At 48.1% G+C, this 9,512-nt stretch overlaps 1 long non-coding RNA gene across 4 annotated transcripts; it reads right to left on the reverse strand.

Annotated features, from left to right (window-relative positions):
- LOC110434562 lies at window positions 544-8,132 on the reverse strand. Of its 4 annotated transcripts, none has more exons than XR_002452080.1 (4): window positions 7,899-8,132; window positions 7,064-7,430; window positions 973-1,122; window positions 544-890 (listed from the first exon to the last, which is right to left on the reverse strand). It is a non-coding gene; the product is annotated as an uncharacterized LOC110434562 (long non-coding RNA). The 4 variants fall into 4 exon arrangements; XR_002452077.1 differs by having other exon boundaries at window positions 544-823; window positions 939-1,122; window positions 7,899-8,129; XR_002452078.1 differs by having other exon boundaries at window positions 544-823; window positions 939-1,122; window positions 7,064-7,161; window positions 7,899-8,116.

Below are 9,512 nucleotides of genomic sequence, written 5' to 3' on the forward strand. Positions count from 1 at the left end.
AAATATCAAAATTTGACAAGCTAGAAATAGCAAACTCTTAGCAAACTTGCTATTTTAGCAACTCAGATAGCACACAGTTGCACTTTACTTTTTGCTTTAAAAATATAAAAATAGCCTAGATAACATGGATAGTATATCTGTTGGAGTTCCTCTAAAGAAAGCTTTTTTTCTTTTTTTACTAAAATATTAAGATAGGAAGTTATCTTACCGAACTCAGGGAGATGCTCTTACAGGGCAAAATATGTTTAAAAAAAGTAGCGTAAAGCATCTACTACTAGTACCAGAAAATACTGTTCGCTTGAGCTGATCAGCTCTGTCAGTCATTCACCAGTATTTTTTTCTCACAACATTAGTCAACAGTACTTTCTGGTATGACTTATTAGCCAAACGAATAAGGCGCACTACAAATTACTAATATATTGCCCGTGCTAACGTCACGGTTTTATTTCAAATGATAATATTTTTTATGATGAAAACAAATGGAGAGCAACACTTATGTTGTAAAGGGAAACATTTGAAATGAAACCTATTTGATAAACCTGATAAAGATTATTTATACTTCGGTATGGCAAGAGCGTCAGTAGATCAGTTGTTCGTACAATAAGGTATGTTCACCTAGCTAAACAATCCGAAGAGACTACCAGCAAAGCCAATTTCCATTCTGTCAAATTCCAAGATAAAACATGGCTTCATATTGTTCAGCAATACCCATATTCCACCTTAAGATGAAGTCGAAGAGCTTTGTGTAGGCGTAATTCAGAATAGTAACCTCCTCCAATTTGATTCCACTTGCGCCAGTGCATGCGCTCACACCCGTGACGTGCTGCTCCCCACTCAGGTGATGGAAGCTCCATGAGAACATGTTGTATCATGATCGTTATGGCTAAACACTAACCCAAAAAAGAATAGTAGAAACAAATAGATCATTCTTTGCGAACCTGAGAGAAGTACATTTTAGTGTCCCCTGTTTACCTTGAGGGAAGTACATTTTAGTGTGCCCTGCTTCCTTGAATTTGACATTAGGCTCGTTACATTCAAGTTAGCAAAAACTATTATAATAAAGCTCTCACGTCAGGTGTCCAAAATCAATATCATGGCATCATCACTAACTGTACATGAAACCTGGGAATTTAACAACAGAGCATTTAGTCAGCTTCCAATTCCACGGTATGATGACAATGAAATTCAATTGGAGACAACAGTTATTACCAGTACATGATCAGAACCAAATTAACAGTAGGCAACATCTAATACTCTAATCCAATATGGGAGTTTGTCTTTCTTCATCAGCCATCTCAAGTAAGGAATTTTTTTCCTTCTCGTGAGACTAATGTGGTAACAACACTCCTCAAATTGCATATATAAAAATATTGCATTACATGTATTCTTCCTAATATCTTTCTAGAAATTAGTTGTGATCGTGTTTTACAAATTAGTTGAGTGTTCATCTAACCTGATAGCATTTTACAAAAACAAAGTAATGAAATGAGCTCTACCATATTGTTTTAGGAATCTATATCTGGACCTTGTTAGCGAGTTATGACTTGCCTCCTAGTCTATTGTGCCTGCGCTTTGGCTCCTGGGTACAGCCATGCGCCAACCTAGGCACTTGTGCTATTTAGTATGAGTTAATTAGGTTCCTAGATTATGTTCACACCTTGAACCCTTGAGTCCTCCTGCCTTTATATTGTAATCCCCTGTAATATGTGTTTTATCAATATAGAATATACAGAGTTTATCTCTCTCACATGGTATCACGAGTCCGGGTAACCCCCGTTTTTCCTTCCGCTTCCCTGGCGCGCCGCTTCTAGCGCCGTTGCGTGCTGCTCCTAGCGCCGCCCCTCCCTCCTCCGCCATGGCGGGATCAGTCCACCCCTCTGCTACTGACGAGGTCGAGCGCAAGCGCCAGGAGGACGCCCGCGCCGCCCGTCGCGCCGCCCTCGCCCGCGCGGAAGAGGCCGAAGCTGAGGCCGCGGCGGCGGCAACTGAGCGCGACGCTGCAGCCGCGCGCGTCCGCGCCGCCCTGGAGCGCGCGGCCCAGGAACGGGCCGCGGTGGATCTTGCGGACCCGCCAGAGGACCCCGAGGAGGTCGCATCCTCCCTCTCCGATGGCCCTCGTCCCTCTATTCAGGCCGCCCTTGCTCTTCAGGAGGCTGCTGCTGTTCTTAACCTCCACGCCCAAGCAGTGGCCGTCCAGAACATCCGCCATCTTGTCCACGTCGTCCTCGACGTCACCTCCGGCAGCTTCGCTCGGTGGCGCGAGCAATTCCTGCTCGCCCTGGGCAAGTACTCTCTTCAGGACCACGTTCTTCAGGACGACCGTCCCCTGAACTCGCCGGACTGGGAGCGCATGGACTGCGTCGTCCGCTCCTGGCTCTACGGCACCCTCTCCGACAATCTCCATGACATCGTCCGGCATCGCGGCGACCAAGGCGACACTGCCCGTACCACCTGGCTTGCCATTGAGAGCCAATTCCTCGGCAACCGGGAGGCGCGTGCTCTCATCCTTGATGCCAAACTCCGCACACTTGTCCAGGGGGACCTATCCGTCACCGACTACTGCAAGCTTCTCAAGACCACCGCCGACAACCTCGCTGATCTGGGAGAACCCGTCAGCGACCGCTCCCTCGTCCTCAATCTCATCCGAGGTTTGAACGAGCGATTTGTCTCCGTTGGCCGCCATCTTCGACGCAGTCGTCCCTTCCCTTCCTTCTTGGAGGCTTGTGATGAGCTCACCCTCGAGGAGCTTACCATGGGGGGCCCGACTCCGTCTCCTCCCACGGCTCTCGTCGTCAGCACAGGCAGCGGCTCCTCGTCCCCTCGTCCCGCCCCCCAGCAGACCTCTGGGCACCCCACAACCGACCCTGGGGGCGGCAAAGGGGGGGGGGCTTTGGTGGCAAAAACAATCGTCGCGGCGCTCGGGGCCGAGGTGGCAACGCTGGCCACAAGGGTGGCAAAGGCGGTGGCGCGGGTACATCTGCTGCACCCAACCATGGACCGAGTGGGTCTTGGCCCACCCACTACAACCCATGGCTCATTGTCCCCGGGCCGCGTAATCTGCCTCGCGGTGCACCCACCCATCCACCACACCAGCAGGCACTGTTGGCTCAACAGGGAGCTTTCCTGGCTTCGCAGCAGCACCCTCCAACACCGTTTCAGCAGCAGTACCTGCAGCAGGCCCCTCCTGCTGCCTTCTACGGTCAGCAGGGTGCTCATGTACCTTCCTTTGGCAGCTCGGCTCCTCCCGGCTTCTACACCCCTCCACCCGGTCTTCCGGCGGCCTTCGATCAGCAGTCCCTTGCTTCCACTTTCAGCACCATGACACTACAGCAGCCGCCGAACAACGACTGGTACTTCGACTCAGGTGCCACCTCCCACATGACTTCTGATTCTCGCACTCTTTCACACACTAACCTTTCACAGCATCCTTCTCCTTCTTCTATCATTGTTGGTGATGGCTCTTTACTTCCTGTCACAGCCACTGGCACCACCAATCTCACTGATTCTTTGTCCCTTAATAACGTTCTTTTTTCACCACGCCTCATTAAAAACCTCATTTCAGTACGCCAGTTCACCACTGACAACAATTGTGCTGTTGAATTTGACCCTGCTGGTTGCTCTGTGAAGGATCTGGAGTCTCAGAAGGTGATCATCAGGTGCAATAGCTCCGGGCCCCTCTACCCATTACATCTCCCCGGCACCACCGCCCTTGCTGCTGCTTCTTCACCTACAATTTGGCATCGTCGACTTGGCCCTCCTGGTCGTGACACGCTGTCTAAAGTCACTTCTGTTATTCCTGGCTGTACCAAAGAACTTGATTCTATTTGTCATGCGTGTCAGTTAGGGCGTCATACACGCCTTCCGTTTCAAACATCATCTTCTCGGGCCTCCACTGTATTTGAGCTCATTCACTGTGATTTATGGACTTCCCCAGTCATTAGTGTTTCTGGCTTCAAATACTATTTAATTATTCTCGATGATTATTCTCACTATGTTTGGGCGTTTCCTCTTCGTCTCAAATCTGACACGTTTACCACTTTAACTAACTTTTTCGCCTATGTTCACACTCAGTATGGCACCACTGTAAAAGCTATCCAATGTGACAATGGCCGGGAGTTCGATAACTCTATCTCCCGCTCCTTCTTCCTCACCAAAGGCATCCACCTTCGCATGTCCTGTCCATATACTTCCTCTCAGAATGGGCGGGCTGAGCGCATGATCCGCACTATCAATAATGCGGTTCGCTCTCTTCTTTTTCAAGCTTCCATGCCCCCTTCATACTGGGTTGAAGCTCTGCATGTCGCCACACATGTTCTCAACATCCTACCCACCAAAACCCTTCACTCATCCACACCTCACTCTGTCCTGTTTGGTGTTCAGCCCCAATACGACCATCTTCGTGTCTTTGGCTGCGCTTGCTATCCTAATCTTTCCGCTACAGCCACCCACAAACTTGCACCTCGATCTTCCTTGTGCATCTTTCTTGGCTATTCCTCCAACCATAAAGGATACCGCTGCCTCGACCTACAAACCAATCGTGTTCTCATCTCTAGGCATGTCATTTTTGATGAGACCTCGTTCCCCCTTTCTCAGCAGCACACTCCTTCCAATCCAGCGGATTTTGATTTTCTAACTTCTGATGTTGATCCCCTTCCCAGTGTACCATTACCTTTTCCTACAGGTACCTCCATTGGTGTTCCTGCACGGCCCCGTGCAGCCCCCCCTGCCAGCACACTGTCAGCACCCTGCACGGACTGTCCCCGTGTGGCAGTCAGTGAGGGTGCAGCCGTCCAGACAACAGCTACCACTCCGGTACCGGGCAAGGCTCCTTCACTGATATCAGGCGCCCGGCAGGCAACTCCCTCTACACATGCTGCCGCTGCAGCTCCGGGTGCTGCTGCAGCCCGGCAGGCAGCTTCCTCTACACCTGCGGCTGCTGCTGCAGCCCCTGTCAAGCCTCGACCACTGCTGGTGTACTCACGGCGCCAGGCAGCCGCTCCTCCTCCGCAACCGGCTGCCCCCAGCCCGCCGGCTCTGCCCAAGGGAGCCGTGTCTATGCAGCCCACCATCAACAATCATAGCATGACGACACGCGCGAAAGCTGGTCACCGGTTTCCTAGTGTCTACAACAGCACAACACTGTCACCGGTGCCCCGCAGCTTCCGTAGTGCCCTTGCTGATCCCAATTGGAGGACTGCCATGGAAGAAGAGTTCTCTGCTCTCCTTCAGAACAAGACATGGGAGCTTGTTCCTCGACCGTCTCAAGGCAACATTGTCACTGGTAAATGGATCTTCAAGCACAAATTCAGGGCTGATGGGTCACTAGAGCGCAAGGCTCGTTGGGTCCTCCGAGGCTTTACTCAGCGCCCTGGGATCGACTTTGACGAGACATTCAGCCCTGTTGTCAAGCCCGCCACAGTTCGGACAGTGCTCTCCCTCGCCCTCTCCCGTGGCTGGCCAGTTCACCAGCTCGATGTAAAGAACGCCTTCCTTCACAGGACCCTGTCTGAAACTGTTTTTGCTGCACAGCCTGCTGGTTTTGAGGATTCCACTCACCCCGGCTATGTCTGTCAACTCAACAAGTCTCTCTATGGCCTCAAGCAAGCTCCTCGGGCATGGTACAGTCGCTTCGCCACATTTATTCTCTCCCTTGGATTTGTGAATGCAAAGGCAGACACCTCCCTATTCATCTACCATAATGGTGCCGACACAGCATACTTGCTCCTGTATGTGGATGACATCATCCTCACTGCCTCCTCCACAGCTGTCCTTCGTCGCATCATAGCTGCCCTGCAACGTGAGTTCAGCATGAAGGATCTTGGCAAGTTACACCATTTTCTTGGAATGCAAGTTCAGCACAGGGATGGATGTCTGTTCTTGTCTCAGCAACAATACATGCTGGAGATTCTTGACCGGGCTGGTATGGCTGAATGCAAACCCTGCTCTACTCCAGTTGACACCAATCCCAAGTTATCTGCAGTAAGTGGAGACCCAGTTCAGGATCCCTCTGATTTTCGCAGCCTAGCCGGTGCTCTCCAGTACCTCACTTTTACTCGTCCGGACATTGCTTACGCTGTTCAGCAAGTGTGTCTCCACATGCATGATCCACGGGAACCTCACTTGGCTGCCCTCAAGCGGATCCTTCGGTATGTTCGCGGTACTCTACATTTGGGGCTGGTGCTCCGCCCCTCATCACAACATGAGCTGATCGCCTACTCTGATGCTGATTGGGCCGGCTGCCCGGATACTCGCAAGTCCACCTCTGGATATGCGGTCTTTCTTGGTGATAACCTCATTTCCTGGTCCTCCAAACGCCAAAACACTGTGTCCCGATCCAGTGCCGAAGCTGAATATCGCGCCGTTGCCAACGCTGTTGCAGAAACTTCCTGGCTGCGCCAACTTCTCAGCGAATTGCAGTCCCCCTTGCAGCGTGCTACATTGGTCTATTGTGACAACATCAGCGCCGTCTACATGTCCGCCAACCCTGTCCAACATCAGCGGACTAAACACATCGAGATTGATCTCCATTTTGTCCGGGAACAGGTTGCTCTTGGTGCTGTTCGTGTTCTTCATGTCCCAACCACTTCTCAGTATGCTGACATCTTCACCAAAGGATTGCCATCTTCGCTCTTCGTAGAATTTAGAACCAGTCTGAACGTCCGCTGCACCGACGCTCAGACTGCGGGGGGATGTTAGCAAGTTATGACTTGCCTCCTAGTCTATTGTGCCTGCGCTTTGGCTCCTGGGTACAGCCATGCGCCAACCTAGGCACTTGTGCTATTTAGTATGAGTTAATTAGGTTCCTAGATTATGTTCACACCTTGAACCCTTGAGTCCTCCTGCCTTTATATTGTAATCCCCTGTAATCTGTGTTTAATCAATATAGAATATACAGAGTTTATCTCTCTCACAGACCTATACATATATGTGCATAATAGAGTCGCTTCCATGAGAAGAAAAAAAATTGTTGGCCTATTTCTTGTTCAACTGAATTTCAACAAAAGTATATGGATAGAATGACATGAACTCGAATCCTGAGATAATTTGGTTGTGCTTTACTCACCAGCTAATGCTCTTCCAAACGCCCTTGAAAACGTTGGCACTGCACTTAGCCTCCTACACCCGGTAAGGACTTGCATACTGGATATTATTTTTCAGTGACTGTCAATTGGAAATAAACCAGAATTCCTATTTGAGTAGTGTTAAGCTTTAGATTGGCAATTGAGACTCCAGTTACAGCTTCAGGAAAAAAAGACAAAAAAGAGCCAGTCGCATTATGACTGTGAATAGATTTTTCTCAGTTCTGATTTGCCTCCTCAACCACGGCAGGAGCTCCTCTGATTGGATAATTAAGTAATCTCTCATTGAACAAGCACACAAGAATCTCTACTACCCCTTCCTTCCCCTGTCACCTACCTCATGTGCCCAATCTAGGTAGTGCAAAAAAAAACTAATTACTTTATGGCTATGAATTAAATTTTTTGTGTTTAATATTTTTCCAGAGAAATTAAGATAAAGAAAGTGGGGATCAAACCTAGGATCTTACTATTACAATAAAAAAAATACTATAATAACTCACCAGATATAGTTGAAATAAATATTTGATATATAGCACAGGTATAATTGAGACATATTTGATGGCACAAGAAACATAACTTTAGATCTAAATAATATAAATTTATGATGATAAATAATTAACAAGAAACATCTACTATATGAAAGATGTGTCCAGTAGGTTATGACGTGATTAAAAAATATAGTTACTAAATCACAAAGGAAACCAAACATTCAAAGGGAATCAGTTTTGAATAACCTGTCATTGTCACATGCCTACGCAAGCCTAAACGGGGATGGATGAGATGCAAGTAGGAAATACATCATGGGATTGATTGGCTCACCGATGGAGACTGACCAGTGGTCTGCGGCCCATCGTGGCTCCACTGCCGCCGTTGCGCCCTGCCGAAAAAGCACCATGCAGATCCAACCTTAGAGACACCGGATCCGGCCACCAAGGCACCGAATCTGGCCGACGAAGCCATTGCTACCAAGGATAGCAGATATGACCCGAGGGTACAGGGAGGCCGCCGCTGTGTTCCTTGTGCCTGCACAAGCCTCACGGAGGAGCGATCCAGCAACGGTGAGGTGGAGGAGAGAGAGAGTCGACGGCGCCGAGATTGGGGCGCCGCCCTTGCCTCCCGCTTGTGGACGACGTGAGGTCAACATTTTTTTCTTTTTTCAGAGGGAGGAGGAACGAGTAGGGATCGAACCCTGGTTGTTGCGATCATGAGAGCCGCGCGAGCGTGGGCATGGGTGAGATGACGCGAGGCTAAGGGTGTGTAAGATCGTGATCATATTTCTAATCTAGGTCGTTTAATCTGTAGGACATGTGTTGTGAGTCGTTGATCTTGTAGGTGGGATTTGTCTAGAGAAAATTTCAATTATAGTATAATATATATATATACTCACTATAAATGTTAAGATGCAACCTTGCTTTTAAAAAATTTATATAAAAATAGTAAATTACATATGCACGTGCACTAGAAGACAAAATTCTATTGCATATTCATATAAAATTCTTCATTTTTCATATACTTTTTTAAAAATGAGTTTGTGGGTTAGTGAGGACTCACCACAACGAGGACGTACAGAACCTAAGAAATATATCTTGTGTCATCTCTTGTGCCACCCCGATTTATTTGCCTACTGCTTACACTCTCGCATTTGTGTTCATATCTCGCTTGTAGTGGTAAGAGTATCCGCAGAGTCGATTTATTTAGGAGAGAGAGTGACACCTATGCAATGAAACGATGCATCCAAAAATTGATTCATTGTCCTACGATGGTGAGTCAACTTGAGCAGGACATAGAGGGCCAACGATGAGACAGCAACACAGAGGAGACGACCTCCTTGGCCCTTCATCGGATGAAGAAATCATTTTTTTATTGCTGATTGTTGCTAATGAGCCGATGTAAAAATTTGCATCGACTCTTTTGTCTCTCCTTTACAGGTCAATGTACTATAGTAGATGCACCGACTCATTTCGATGATATATAGGACGTTGAGTCGCTTTTTTTCTCCCTACTGGAGAATCCCTAACTAGCTTGAGCTGCTAGTAGTAGTTGTAGTATAGCTAGTTTAGTTACTTATTTTTTTTAATCTAGTATTTTTTTAGTTCTAGTCTTTTGTGTGGTGCTTATGATTAGACTTAGAAGCCAAAACTATTAGAATTGAGCAGAAGACTTGTTTGGGTAAAAGTAGAGTTGTTGCAAGTAGACACTATTAGGATTTCTTATTTTACTAATCCTTTTATGGTGAAGTTTGTACGAAAACTTTTATAGGCTATTCACCCCCTCTACCTATCTAAATACTCAATGATGGCACGTGGGGCAAATCCACCACCTACTGTGGCAACATGCGGCGAGAATGCACCTCCCCAACGACGATGTGCAGGGCGGATGCATCTTCCCAACGGTAGTGCACGGGGAAGCTCAACACCCATGACGGCTACATGC

This window comes from Sorghum bicolor, chromosome 4 (assembly GCF_000003195.3).
Source record: "Sorghum bicolor cultivar BTx623 chromosome 4, Sorghum_bicolor_NCBIv3, whole genome shotgun sequence".
In the NCBI taxonomy this organism is placed as follows: domain Eukaryota; kingdom Viridiplantae; phylum Streptophyta; class Magnoliopsida; order Poales; family Poaceae; genus Sorghum; species Sorghum bicolor.